Below are 15,826 nucleotides of genomic sequence, written 5' to 3' on the forward strand. Positions count from 1 at the left end.
TTCTTCAAAACTAGTTCTAAGTGTTCTGAGAAACCCCACAATGTTTGCAGTCTTCTGTAACAGAAGGATAATTCTCACTGTGTGTCCCTTGCACCTTTCTAATCTTAATATATTTGATTATTGCTTTGAATTTCACAAGAAAATGTTATAAAATGTGAACACCACAAAAAGAAAAGATTAAATAGCTCATTACCAGTGAGTGAAAGGAACAGCCAGTTGATAGTTTGGTGATGATATTTACATGCAATATGCCAAATTCTGTTCTTTTTAAGGTGATTTAATCTTCTCTCTAAAACAGGGCAAGTGATTTTTCACAAGTAAAACATTGGATTTGGGGGTACTGGATTTGTACATACAAAGTAGATAGTGGAAATCTAATACTAAGTACCAAAGTGGCACGTATGAAGACATCTTGTTTGTATAAACTTTTGATGGATGGAAAATTGGACATACACAAAATGGAGCCTGCATTTTAGAAGCCATTTTTGAAAAAGTGATTGCTTAATTACAGTGTTTTGCTTGTGACTTCCATTCAAAAATGTTCCTCTCCACTTACATTATGGTAACTATGCACATCGACAGAACTATGTAGGTAATAACTAATACTTTTGCTAACCTACTGTTAGTAGGCAACACATCTGAGATACAGATAAGCTGTCTGATATTGTCATGTGAGTTGATTGGCCATTTGCTGTATTTCTATATATCAATAAATTAAATCTGCTGCAGTGAGGAGGAAGAGTAAGTGTCAGAGTGGTTATTGAACATAAGGCTATCAGTCACCCTAACTAAAGAAAAGCAACAAAAGAAAAAAGAGAAAAACAGTTTCAGGGTCAAGGAGATTACATGATTCCTGTGAAGTCAAAGCAGAGAAAAACCCATTTAGCTTGGGGGGAAGTGGAGAGGTAGAGAGAAGAAAGCTTTGCAAGCCAGATCATGCATTTCTTTATTGCTGACTGTCTAATGTTTTGGCTTAGTAACTGTTGCTGAAAATCCTGTATAGACTGTATCAGGCATCAAATCCCATTTGCTTCCCATTCTATTGCTTCCTTTCTTCTGGGCCTTGTTTTGCCCAGTAAGGCTGATTTACAGCTTTGCTTTCTAACACTGCTCTTTTGAGCAGTCAGCATTTTGACAACATTCATTTTCAAGCTTATTTGGGGGTGAAATTTTTGCAAGGCTGGGTTGGCAAAAGTTTAAACTACAAATCTTTAAACTGACTTCAACATTCAAAAGATTTACTATGAATGTAATGATCGGGGGGGGGGGTGTTACTGGGAGCTGACGCCTTTTCTTTTTTTGGTCTAGAATCATTGGTCTGTTGTTTCTCACATCTGGATACAGTAGTAATCTATTCCTTAAACCTGAGCAATCAAATTACTCTACTTTTCAGTTGTCTATGCTTGAATAAATATTATCCAGACAAGTTAAATGAAAATTCTGCACACTGTTGTACAGTTAAATGTGCATAACATCTGTACTCCACTATGACATAGTGAGTGAGAAAGATATTCCAGCACAAAGCAGTTTGGGAAGTCACACACCCTACATTTGGGCTTAATTTAATAACCTATTGTCCTTCTCAGCCATCACTGGAGCTTCATGGCCAGGAATCAAAAAGGAAGATGACACCGGGGTTCCATAGTTGATGCAGAGGATAAACATGGGGGGATCCCAGGTGTGACAAACTGAACCCTTTTTCATTCTGAGGGTTTCAGAACCCATCCAATACCTAGCCGAGCAACTGAAGAAAAACAGCAAAGAAATCCTAAGAGTTTCCTTCCCCCTCTTAATTTCCTAACCACTCTTGCTAGTTTCACCATGAGAGGAAGCTAGTTTCACCATTTGGGAGCTAATGCTGCTTTCCCAAAGTTTTGTCATGAACACCAGTGGGAAGAGGATCAGACCATTAATGTAACTATTCGACCTAGCTGACATTTCCTTAATTTCACAAGTTATCAATGAAAAAGAGGGGCATTTTTTGGCAAAAATGTACATGAAATATATTCCCATTTTTAGGCCATCTCCAAGAACTGTAATTTGGTGGGGAAGTGGGGTGTGGAACAAAAGCAGATGTTCTATTTCCAGTTAAACTCCACAACAAAAACAAATAATAGAAGTCCAGCTATCTGAGGAAAGAGCTAGACTAGGTATGCCTATGACCCTAATTTTTGGAGCTAACTAGTGTGTAGAATTCCCTGACCAAAATCCCCCTTGGCATCTTATTTTCTCCTATCACCCTGGTAACAGCAACTGGCAGGCATTTCTCAGGCTGTTCCTTTTTAAAACCAGAAATGTTTCAGCCACCTAAAAGTGATGTTATTTTCCACAGTTCTGCAAGAAACCATGCACATTCAGCATAGCCCAAGGCACAAATAGGTGAAGTTAACCGTCCTTCTCGTTAATGAAGCAATTTTCCTATTTGTTGCTATTTTGCTACAGGTGTTGCAATGCAAACTACTTGCCTTCTCCCTTCTTGAGACTCTGGCTCTCACTCATGCTCCTCTTTGAATCAGGAGTCTGGATTCATTTCAGTCTCTTTCCTGGAATGAGGAGCCCCAGCCCTCTTTCCCAGAGCTGCGATATAATCAAACAGATCCTTCCACTTCCTGCAGGAGCTCATCTTGCTCCCTGCAGCACTCACCTTCAGCGGCTTTCTCCAGCCTGCACTGCTTCCCAGCTTCTGACCTGCCTGGTGCACTCAAACCATGCCTAACTGCAGTGTTAGGGTCCAACTTGAGCTCCCTTCCACAGGGACTACCCTTAGAGCCTGTCTTTGCTTATCTCTCCAGACCTGGCTTTACTCAATCACATGGCTGCCTTGATTACTACTTATATTCCCCATTTGGGGAGATGAGGTAAGCTTGTCACAGGTGGGGCTGAGGCCCAGCCCTCCTGTAACAGGGTTCTTGTTTATTTGGGGTTTGAACCTTTAGGGTGCACCGGGGTCATGTTTGCTAGCTTTTCTCCACAATCATGAAGGCTAGAGGCTTCCTTTTCTTTTTAATGAAAGCTGAAAGACTCATGTAATCAGAAGACAATAACAATAAATATCATAAGACCCACAATGAAACTGTAGAGTTGTCAACACTGTAAATAGTCTGTCCTGAAGAAACGCAGGCTCATAGAAGTTCACCCAGTGATTCCTGCCATGAGTCCAGTAACCTGTGGTTGAACTAGTACATATCCAGATTATAGGGTCTGCAATTTCATAGATAAAGGTGCTGAGCACAAAGTGGTCCTTGCCCTCCTTGAAAAGGGAGGACAAGATGAGGCCACTGGTATGGCTGGTACTGACCACTCCAAAGTTGGGGGAGACATGAAAATGTCCTGTCCCTCCCAACACTGGCTAACAGAGGCCGCTGGGTGCAGAGAAGAGTGGACACTGGCACCCTGCTCTAGACTTGGGCAGCTACCACAGTCCCCTTGTGCTGCCAAGAGAAGTGTCCTGCAGCAGGCGCAATGCCTCCTAGAGCTCCTGGTGGTGCAGTGCAGATCCACCGCAGTACGCAGCATTGAAAGGCACAGCAGAGACTTAAAATGAGCACATAAAACCCAATATAAGGTGTGCAATGGGGGAATGGGTTAAAATGCCTACATGACCCATTTTTATACATGAAAACTTTATACTGCAGCAGTTTGGGCCATATACTGCTGTTAGTCCATAAGTGGTAATGGGAAACCGATGTCAGGATATGGCCCAAAATGTTTTGAGCGAAAAGATTCCCTAAATATTTCATATTTGAGAAAAGTTTTGCAGAATACTCGATATAGAGGCTCTCAAGATTTTTTTTACATAAGAAGTCCAAAGAACTCAATCTCCTTTGAAAAAGAGAATTCTGTCTGCTGAGACGTAGCATAATTGATGTAGAAAATGGCTGTATCCTAATTAGGGTGACCAGATAGCAAGTGTGAAAAATCAGGATGGGGGTGGGGGGAAATAGGTGCCTATATAAGAAAAAGCTCCAAATATTGGGACTGTCCCTATAAAATTGGGACATCTGGTCACCCTAATCCTAATAAATAAATATCATAGCAAACATGACTTAAGGCATTTATGGGAAGGTGATATAGTCTGGTCTGGTAAACTGATCCGAAGTATAGACTATTTGGGAGGATTAGAAATACAGGAGCTTGGTTTGCTTCCAACTAGGGAGATTAACGTCAATATTTAAGAGAATGACAATCCATTCACTCAGAAAAGGAAACAAAAATTTCATTCATCTGAAACAAAATACTAAATTACCTCAACTATTAGAGGATTAGCCAAATAGAGTAAAATATCTCTCTGTTGTTCTTTCTGTGTTTGTGTCTGTCAGATGTCATGAAATTGTGGCCCCTCCAGCACTTTTCGAAGCAAAAAATTGTATGCAATTTGAAGCAATAAAGAAGCTGGCTGTTCTTCTGTGGGCAAAGCTAAGTTTTTCTATCATGGTGGTTTGGCTATTTTACAGTACATTTCTATCCATCTGAGCCTTACCACTAAAAGCCCATACATGCTATTGTGCAGATACATACAGTTAATTTCAGGTGCACCTATTAGGTCATAACTATGAGCATAATTTGATAACTCTTTGAAATGTGTCTTGCTGTCATTAATATTCAATAAAGTGACATTTTCTTCTCTAGCTCCATTGAGGATAAATACTTTCTATGGTGTGAGGTTTCCACATGAGGGACCTCATCCGATCTCATTTATTTGTTGGAATATATAACTTACCGGGTTTGGGTGGGGAGCGAGGAGACTTTTCCACCCAGTGGATGGGTAGAAAACCTTGCAAATGTTGCCCCTAGGAAGGGACTGCTAAGAGACCCTCAGAGAGTCCCCATTCCCAATGAATCCTTTCTTGTGGCTCTACTTGAAGAGGGGAAATTACTGCCCCACACAGATCTGTACAATATTTTATTGGGAGGGGAAGGAGCAATTTAGAAGAATTAAATTTATATATATCTAACCTTGTAATTAATTGGAAATATTCTGACAGGTCAAAGGTTTAAACCGGTTTTTTTGAACTCTTAAAGGAAGCTTAGTACGAATTTTAATTACTCAGCCAAAGTCATGCATGACGCACAATTAACACCAAGTGCCTGGTAAAACTTTAACAATAAAACAAAGCTACTCTCTAAGACCCAACTTTCCGCTGAACAGAATTCAAGCCCTGATTAAGCAAACTTGACCTCAACATGACTTAAGCATGTGCTTAAGTGGTCTGCTGAATCAGGACTTCAATGATTAAAACATTAGAAGAAATAAATAGAAAGGAATACACATTCTGAAGTAAAAAGTATTCAGTGTGGCACTTTGTCCATGCCATGGATACTGTAGAGATAGTTGTCCATAGTTATAATTATCAGTCTCAGCACTCATTTTATCAGCGTCTAACAGCAACCTTGAAAACAGTCTAAAAATTTAGCAGCCCATGCACAAAGTTTACTTGCCCGTGCCTAGCACAATAGAGATGATAATGAAAAAGTGAATATAAAGGTTTTTTACTCATTTACTAAAAATAAATCACTCAGACATCAAAAAATATTACCAGTGAGAAAGAATAGAATTTTGCAAGGCTGTTCTAAAACACATCGCACACTGCTCTCATCAAGATTGCTAACTGGGGACAACTTTGTGGAGTGAAAGAGATGCTTTAAATATCAGAGCTCAGTGAGGTTTGAAACTAGAGACATTCCTGCTGATACATTTTCAGTATTTCTTTGCACCCTTTTTCGTTTCTTTCCTAGGGACATTGGTACTAAACACACGAGCTTTGTTTTGGAGAGTTTGCTGGCCATTGCTGCAAACTCCTCACTTGAAAGCCTCTGTACGTGGCATTTGTAATGTCACAAATAGAGAACATATTGATTTAAATAATTTTCATATTTATATAATGGGATATAGCTACTCCCAGACCCATGCATATCACTTATAAAAACAATATTTATAGCAGAACTAATAGGAGCTGGTTAAAAATTCAGGTTTCCTTGACTTTTTTCAACATTTCAAGTTTTCAGTTTGTTTTTGAATGAGTGCTAATTGACACTGTCACCTTGAAAGGGCTCAAAAACAACTTCTTCAGATCATAGCAGTAACAGTACACATACACTTCTCCCGTCACCTTCTCAAGCAATGACCTGAGCTATGCCCTGAAAAAACGGCTGTTTTTTCCACCCAAGAGAAGCAAATTCTAAAATCGAAGACTTCCCCCTTTCTCCCCACCCACGCACACCCTGCTCATCCAACCCAATTCAAATCTAGAGGCTATCTCCAAGTATCTGTCAGCAATTTGACTGGTTAGGATGGACAACAGGGAGAGAGGTGATCTCTAGAATCTGATCACATCACATGAGCAATAAGCTCAAGAAACAGATGAATTATTAATTATTAAGACCTTGGTTTTTCAATGAACTGTACATCAGTTATAAAAGATTAGAAAATAAAAAACCTGATAATTCTGGTCTAAGAGCTATAAGGAAAATGGTTTCTAAAAGGAATAAGAAAAGGAGGACTTGTGGCACCTTAGAGACTAACAAATTTATTTGAGCATAAGCTTTCGTGAGCTACAGCTCACTTCATTGGAAGCATCACTTGCATCCGATGAAGTGAGCTGTAGCTCACGAAAGCTTATGCTCAAACAAATTCATTAGTCTCTAAGGTGCCACAAGTCCTCCTTTTCTTTTTGCAGATACAGACTAACACGGCTGCTACTCTGAAACCTCTAAAAGGAATGCTATTGTGCATTTTGCATGAGGAAAACAAATCACAATTAATGCTCCATATGGTTATCTAATCAAATAGGGTTTGTACATATATACTGATCAAGAAATACTACTGTGGCCTGGTAAGACGTAGGATCATAAAGTTAGAAATGAAAATATCCTATTTGTTATTGAGTCCATCTGCTTAAAAGTGTAGCTTATAGATTCCCAACAGAAAGTGTATCAGATCTTGAATTGATTCCATACTTGGTCTTAGCGGACCTTCTACATATTAGTTATAAAAGTATCATCTAGTACCATGGCCCTTTGACCTGCTTTCTACTGACATGAATAGGAGTTACAGGCATGAAATTAGTACAGAAAGAGGACCAACTCTATCAATATCTATATGACCTTAAGTTAAAGACACAGTATTTATGTACTTAAACTGGCTGTAAATGCAAAGAAACTTATTGAAATGGCCACACAAGCTAAAAATCATCTATCTTTAATTGAAAAAAATCACTTGTAAGAATTAAAGGGGAATAGTCACATAAGGTGAAATTCATTACTAGAGGGTAAAGTGTTTTCAGTAAGTGTTGCAGACATTCGTTCAAAAACAAAGTGTTATGAAAAGCTTTATTGTTGAACAGGATGAAACTCTGAGAATAGTTAATTTTCAGTGTGAAATAAGGAACCAAATTAACTATTTGTTTTTCAGACCCCTCAGATTTAATCAGGATCAACAATGATCAGACTCTCCTGCTTGTCACTGTTGTCATTGACTATTGGGTTTTCACATTAAAGATAGGATCGCTTGGCTTGTACAACAGAACAGAGTATAGCAGCACTAATCCAGGGACAACTCTTTCCAACTTCAGAAGGGCCCCAAACAAAACCACAGCTTTCAACACTTCAAACTATGGGAAGTTCAGATCGGAATTTTAACTATGTTCCTTCAGCTGACACCACTAGCCTTAGATGACAGTTACCTTTTCCTTTCAGTTGCTGTGGAGGCGCATATGTATCAACCCACGATTCTGCCAAACATTGTGAGACCGACTCCAGCCTAGCTTGCCAAACAGCCCCAACTCCTTCTCACTTCCAGCGTTCCCACCCCAGCAGTCAACTCCTCTACTCTGCGCTTCCACATTACCAGCCTCAAGAGCCTTGGGCTTCCCGTGATGGCTTTCCCCAGGGCCAACACCATGTTCCCACCTTCAGACTTCTGAAAGAGAAACTACCTCCTTCCCCACACTCAACTGCAGGCTTCTCTGTGACTTTTCTCCAATGAGCCCAGTATCCTCCCCATGCCCAAACATGGGCTTCCAGAGAATCAGCTCCTGCTAGTGACCCATTCTTGGCTTTTTACTTGTCCCCTCCCCACACTGGGACACATATGTTCTACTAGGACATCTGTTCTAGGCCATGAGACAGTGAAAGCCAGTTGCTAAGGAACTTACAACCTCACTCTGGAAGGATCAACGGGAAGTACACACATATTAGTTTATCAATCATGTTGTAATTTTCTAACAGATTAGTTGCTCTAAACAAAACCTAATTACTCCAGTGAAATATCAAGTTGGTAACTCGAGAAAGGAAAAGATATATTAATTACACATTTCATTTTTCTTGCAATGCAATTTAGTCCTTCTTTCCTCTTTCATGTCCCTTTATTGCTATTGTTAATATTTCACATGTTCATGAGTTTTCTCATATATTTAATCATTTACATTCCTATGACACCCAGCAAAGAGAAAATGCATCGGATCTATTATTTTAACCACTTTGAGTTACCCCATTTTCCATCTAATAATTGCAGATATTTTTAAGCTGTCTCGCCAGTGAAAAGAAAGATAACTTCTGTTCTTAAAAATAAACAAATCCAAATGGAAAAGATCCATCCATTATGAAATCATTCTCTCCAGAAAACATACAACCAGGGTCTCTGGATCCACAGAGTAGATAAGAGGAATATAAACGTTTTTAATTGCTCAGGAGTAAAAGTTTACACCCACATCAGCTACACTGAAACTGAAATAAGTAGTTCAGTTCCAATTTTCAGATTTTTTTTAAGCAAAGAAAACAAATGTAAATGGTTAAGTATCATATCTAAAATTTGTGGCAGATATTACTATGCAGCAGGTATTTAAAAGGGGAAAATAAAAACTCACAAAATCAATTATTTAAAATAGCCAACAATATTTTAAAATATTACACAAGAGTGATATGTTGATTTTTTTTAAGCTTTCCAGATTCTGTTTGGTACAATAGAGTATTTTACATAATTAAAAAAAGAACAAGGGGGCAGCCTAAAGACCACTGCAAGATAAAGCAAAAAAAGTGTAAAAGCCAAGAGCCCACAAGATATTCACAGAACACTGACACTGGGGAGCCGACTTCGAAAAAAGAGTAAGCCTACTCTTTTCACCTAAAACTTGAAATACACCTGAGTCACGGCTGAGATGTAAAGAAGTTTGGTGAAATGTTTTTTTCTTTTAATTCTCACATCCATCAATACTATTTGATTTCAATCAAGGATCCTCTGTAATGGAAATTCAACTTCCAAAACACTGCAAGGAAGTCTATTCTCAAGGTATTCCTCCAGCCTCTCTGAAAACAGGAATTACTGTTCTTCTCACAAAAGCCTATTTCTGAAAGATGCCCAGCCCAAGTTCCAGACCAAAAGAGTTTGATATGGTTGGATAGGCTTCTCATAAGCATCTGAGACCTTTGTGTACTTGTATGAACCAATCTCTGAACCTTTTGAAGTTTGTCCCATCACGGCTTCATATGCATTACCATTCATTATAGCAGGAGGCTTGCCAGCTGCTCAGAGTACAGTAGATGTTGCTTTCTCCAAAATAGTTGACATATTTTCCTGGCATTGTATAAACATACATCTGCAGAAATGAAATTGCACCAATAGCCCTATCTTCAACTTCAATGGAAGCTGATGAAGAACAGCATCTCTTGGTATATTGCAATATCTGGCCTATTACGGGTATAAATGAGTCCTGGCTGATCAAGATTCCTTCTTCCTTCCTATTTTGCACTATATATTGACCAGAAGAGGTCAGTGTGCCTTATGGGCCAGAGGACTCGCATACTTCTTCCTCGGCATTCTTGGAGAACTGTAGGGTTCAGAGTATTAGCAAGGGGATATGAGTTGCTGGTTCAAATCTGATATTGACCAGTAATGATGCAACATTATTATCCAATGACTGTTCAGGGAAACAAAATTTAGGTTAGATGCAAAATGAGCTGCGATTACTTATCTGGCATGTTTCACCAGCATTAAATTCACTAAAATAGAAAGGACTTTCAAGGTGAAAATTTGCAATACATGTGAGAAACTACTTCCTCTCTTCCCAAATTGTTCTAAAATGTGGTGATACAGCTGATCAGCAAGACTGTAAGAATAATTTTCCTTATTTTTTTCAAATAGCAGTTAGAAAAACAATACATAGCACATCATGTATATAAGTTCAGTCCAACTATTTGAGGGTTGTAACAGTGAAACATAGGCACCACATCTTCTCTTCATGACATCTATAGTTACAATAAATTGGATTTGTTGATAGTACACATATATCTCTATCATTAAGGCAGGCATTCCAATTGGCCCTGCTCTAACGTGGGTTTATCTCTTTTCTGATCTCTTCTGAAAAAGCGTTTCGTATGGCTTGGTGAATATTATGATTTCAGTAAACCTGGTATATGAATTATACTTTATTAACTGTCATGGTAAAGTGCTCAGGCACTGATGCATGGCCTATTAGTAGCTTTAAGATTTCAACGTTTTGGTGGGACTGCTTCAAAACTAAAGTATGTTTTCTTTGGCTAAACTACCACCATTAGATGCAATTTTTCTTGACGTTTTAAGAATTGTTTTATGACTGTTTTCTATAAGTAATGTCCATGGAGGTCAAAAAGGAAATTACTGTTCCAGGAACGCTCAGACAGCATCCACCATAACACAAAAGACTAAGTTAAATAGCTGCATTCTGGCTAGTCCAATGGTGTGATGATTAACAAGTTGTACTGTCACACGGGGCCTCTGGTTGGGAATAGTCTCAGGCATAGGGGTTCCCAAGCCTTGGGATTTGGGAATGTTTCAATGACTGATACACTCCGCATCCTGGAGGATATACTCTTCCCAGCTGTCAATTTTTCTCCTTTTGCATTTCAGCAGCTACAGTTTTAAAAAGTTACCAATACCCATGTGAATGCCTATCCCTCGCTAGGGCCATGGCTCAGATGGCAGAACGACTAGCCTATTAAGTTAAAAGATTATTTTAGAAAGTGATTAATCCATGTTGACTTGGGGCTTCCACAAGAACAGTGATTGTAAATTTACTAACTTCACTCGCAATCAGGAAGCTGTTAAAGGCATCAGGAAGCAGCCAGATAACCAAGGCCATAAAATACTTTAGAAATGAGCCAGGCCTGAGTCACAAAGTGCATATCTGGTTTTTGAACTTTTTCCACAGTTCCCAGAAGCAGGGCTTTTGTTCAGCCCAGAGAGAGGCTCCAGCTGTGAGTTCAGAGAGGGATCAAAACTTTTTCAAGGCTCAGGGCTGGCCCTATCCTTGGTTTTGGGTCTGGCCCATCTCTAGAATGAATCAGAAATACTGTCAGGTCTCTACTGTTATTTCACCATGCTCATATTACAGCAGGAACCTGACACTCTGGGCTTTGGTTATGCATTCATTGCAGACACTGTGTGAGAAAACGTTAGCGCTAGTATTATTTACTGAGTGCCCAGAAGACAGCCAGATGCTTCACTAATAAAAAACAATACATATCCCTACCTGAAAGAGTTCATGCACTGGTGGGCAACCTGCGGCCTATCAGGGTAATCTGATTGCAGGCCGTGAGACGTTTTGCTGACGTTGACCATCCTCAGGCCTGGCCCCCCTGCAGCTCCCATTGGCTGGGAGCTGCACGGGGCTGTGCCTGCAGATGGTCATCATCAGCAAAATGTCTTGCAGCCCACAATCAGATTACCCTGATGGGCTGCATGCGGCCCACAGGTTCCCCACCACTGATTCACAGTCTAAATTGATAAAACAGACAAAGGAGAAGGGAAAAGGAAAGAGTACAGAAGCAAAATGAAGCAAAATGATTGAGGTGAAGTTTGGCACATCTTATTCAATGCTCCCTTTACCACCACCACCCCCTTTCCTCATGATCTGCCCTCTCTTGCAATGACAGGTGATCAGAAAAAGGGGAAAGGTGAGTAGGGCAGAGACAAAAATATTTCTGAAATTTAGTCTCTCACCAATTCTAACCTGTCATGTGTCTTTAAGCCAGCCAGCCTTCCCATCCCCAACAGTGCCCTTATCTCCAATAACTCAGTCTCCCTGTACTCCTTCCCCATCATAGACTTTGGACGGAGTGTAAAAGGAATACAATTTTAGAGGCCAAGCCAAAAAAGTGATTATCCAATACCTTCCTTGGCCCAAAGCATCTAAAAATGGGTAAACATTCTAGCTGGAGTTGGACAGAATGATTGGCAATGGGAGCAATAGTCAATGGGATTTAGGCTTCTAAGTGCCTAAAATCCCTTTTGAAAATGAAATATAAGCCACCACTGAGTGCCAAAATGTTTAAATACAGAAATCTTAGCCTTAGTTCTTACTATGGGACTATACATTTGATTAAGCCAAGCAGGATTTAGCCCATTTAATCGTAGACACTTATGAAGGTGACAGTGCTGAAAACATTGGAGTTGAATATTTGCCGGCTTAAATCAGAATGACATTAAAAGCATTAATGTTTTAATGGCTCCACATTTGATTGTAAGTCAGTAGGGTGGACCAGCAAAGCTCATTCACTTATTGAATGAATTCCAGCACATCTCACAATCCTGTGACTAACCTTGAGAAAGTATTTCAGGATTCACGGGTGAATAAAGGGGTAAAATGTATATGTTATTTCTCTCCTTGGACTACAGAAAAGATGCTGAATGTCTTATGTGTTACATAACAAGGACTGCAGACAGGAAAAAGTGACAAGTCATGCATATGTCTTCATTATACAGTATGACATTTGTGTATCCCTCACTAAGCATGTGCAACAAACCATATTTAATTGCATACAAAGATCATGAAGGAAGAGTAGGTATCCCTGCAAGAGAAATGAGTACAGCTAGGGAAAACGCCAGAATCCCCATGTGACGGGTTTAGTCACAGAGATCACCTTGGGACTGTCACCTGATGTGCTGAAATTACCTCTGAGCCCGTTTTCTCTGCCAGCTTGGGACTCCAGAACCTGCCTTGTTGAGCCAGACACACTAGCCTGCTACAATACAGACCCAGGGTCTGGACCACGCCCCCAAAGCTGCAGGCTTCAGGTGAAAAAAGCTCAGCAGGTTACCTGTCTCCAGCACACAGACACGATGGGATCCAAACCCCAAATAAATCCGTTTTACTCTGTATAAAGCTTATATAGGGTAAATTCGTAAATTGTTCGCCCTCTATATCACTGATAGAGAGATATACACAGCTGTTTACTCCCCCAGGTATTAGTCACTTACTTTGGGTTTATTAATAACCAAAGTGACTTTATTAAGTATAAAAAGTAGGATTTAAGTGATTTCAAGTAATAACAGACAGAACAAAGTAAGTCACCAAGCAAAATAAAGCAAAAACACTCAAGTCTAAGCCTAATACATTAAGAGGTTCAACCTTCAACCTCTCTGGCCACTCAGTAAAAGATTTAAGGGTGGCAATTTTGCAACAGAAAAGCTTCAAAAACAGACTCCAACGAGAAACTGCTGAGCTTGAATTAATACGCAAACTAGATACAATTAACTTGGGTTTGAATAGAGACTGGGAGTGGCTGGGTCATAACACATATTGAATCTATTTCCCTAAGTTAAGTATCCTCACACCTTCTTCTCAACTGTCTAAATGGGCCATCTTGATTATCACTACAAAAGTTTTTTTCTCCTGCTGATAATAGCTCATCTTAACTAATTAGCCTCTCACAGTTTGTATGGCAACTTCCAACTTATCTGTATGTGTATATATATCTTCTTACTATGTTCCATTCTATGCATCTGATGAAGTGGGCTGTAGCCTACAAAGCTTATGCTCTAATAAATTTGTTAGTCTCTAAGGTGCCACAAGTACTCCTGTTCTTTTTGTGGATAAGACTAACACGGCTGCTACTCTGAAACCTGTCATTTCTATATAGTTAGAAGTCTGAGCTACTGCTGGATTAGAAATGTCACTCACAAGAAGTCAGATTGAAAATGCAATGAACACAGTCAAAGAGAAGAAAAAGGAAAGCCTCTGAATATAATGCTATTCCTGCTGAATTCATAGTAATTGCTGGTGAGAAAGGCACTGACATCTTACATTAGGTTTGTGGGACAAGACACAAGATCAAGAAATGGCTTGAATGACTGATTGCTCTGTCAAGGAAAGGGGATCAGCATGAGACCTAGAATGATGTTGTCGATCATGTGAGAAATGGATCATCGTATAAGAAACTGTCACAATAACACACATACAGACTGATTTGTGGAAACACATGATCAGGTGATCTTGAAAGGCCAGATTTCAAGAGGGAGCTGCAAATACGCTGCACATCACCATTTCACAAGAGCTACGATTTTACTTCGCCAGGGGGGCAATATTAGAACATGACTCAAAGGATGAATCGCAGACAGAAGAAATAGTGGATGTGTTTTATCATATACATAAAATCTTTTCATTCAGCGGGACAGGTTAAGCCCCGCACCACTTTACCAGAATGGGATTTACTCCTCCTGGTGTGCAGGTTTAGTCACAACTGAAAAGAACTTAGAAAAAACAAGAGACCACTGTTAAATGGAGAGAATGAGTTCAGAAAACCACTGCTTAGTTCGCTACAGCAGTTCTTAACCTTTACATTTTACTCTTGATGGAAACAATGACGGCATTAGCACTGGTGGAAGCAAGTGCTGCAATCTACTGTATCTTGCTTGATGTCCTTATCAGCAGATCCGAGAAATTACTTCAGAAGCTCTTACAACAAGTAGCTAAAGCTGGTATAAGTTTTGGACAACATCTGAAGATACAAAGAAACCCATTTGGTACATAAGAAGTCACATATCCCAAACAGCACAAAAGTTGGTAACTATTAGGTTAAAAAAGAAAGGGGAGCTGCTACATGGACTCCGTAGCTTGTGTGCGCCATGGAAATTTCTGACACTATATAGAATAACAATAATGGGGAAATTAATCACTATCATGCACATTAACCATTAGAACAATGCATTTTCCAAACTGCCAGATGCTTGCTTTGAAAAATGTCTCTGTCTGTCTACAGTATCCAAAGGCTAAGGAGGTTTACTATGGACTGTGTACCACTCATGAAATTAAAGGTCATTTGGGGCCTAATCCAAAGTCCACAGAGAAACTCTATTGACTTCAGTGGATTTTGATGGGGAGAGAAAACAGCACTGGTTGCTTCTGCCAACACCATTTTGGCCTACTGTTATGTATTGCAATGACAGCTGGATCATTATGACAAGTACGGAGAGGGAATATCATGGACAAAGGGATGTTGTGCATTGCTGTAGATAATGAAGTTAATGTGGTTGTAATATTTTGGGTCCTCTCCATGGATCACCACCTTGTAAAAAGAAAAGGAGTACTTGTGGCACCTTAGAGACTAACCAATTTATTTGAGCATAAGCTTTCGTGAGCTACAGCTCACTTCATCGGATGCATACTGCGGAAAATACAGAAGATGTTTGTTTTTATATACACAAACCATGAAAAAATGGGTGTTTATCACTACAAAAGGTTTGCTCTCCCCCAACCCCACTCTCCTGCTGGTAATAGCTTATGTAAAGTGATCACTCTCCTTACAATGTGTATGATAATCAAGGTGGGCCATTTCCAGCACAAATCCAGGGTTTAACAAGAACGTCTGGGGGGGGGGTGTTAGGAAAACAAGGGGAAATAGGTTACCTTGCATAATGACTTAGCCACTCCCAGTCTCTAGTCAAGCCTAAGTTAATTGTATCCAATTTGCAAATGAATTCCAATTCAGCAGTCTCTCGCTAGTCTCTAAGGTGCCACAAGTACTCCTTTTCTTTTTGTGAATACAAACTAACACAGCTGTTACTCTGAAACTC

At 39.6% G+C, this 15,826-nt stretch overlaps 1 protein-coding gene across 3 annotated transcripts in view; it reads right to left on the bottom strand.

The window, feature by feature from the left end:
- The window catches only part of ROR1 (receptor tyrosine kinase like orphan receptor 1), a 248,812-nt gene that overhangs the window by 104,503 nt on the left and 128,483 nt on the right, over positions 1-15,826 (bottom strand). The gene's annotated exons all lie outside the window — the stretch shown is intronic.

This window comes from Lepidochelys kempii, chromosome 8, assembly GCF_965140265.1.
Source record: "Lepidochelys kempii isolate rLepKem1 chromosome 8, rLepKem1.hap2, whole genome shotgun sequence".
NCBI lineage: Eukaryota > Metazoa > Chordata > Testudines > Cheloniidae > Lepidochelys > Lepidochelys kempii.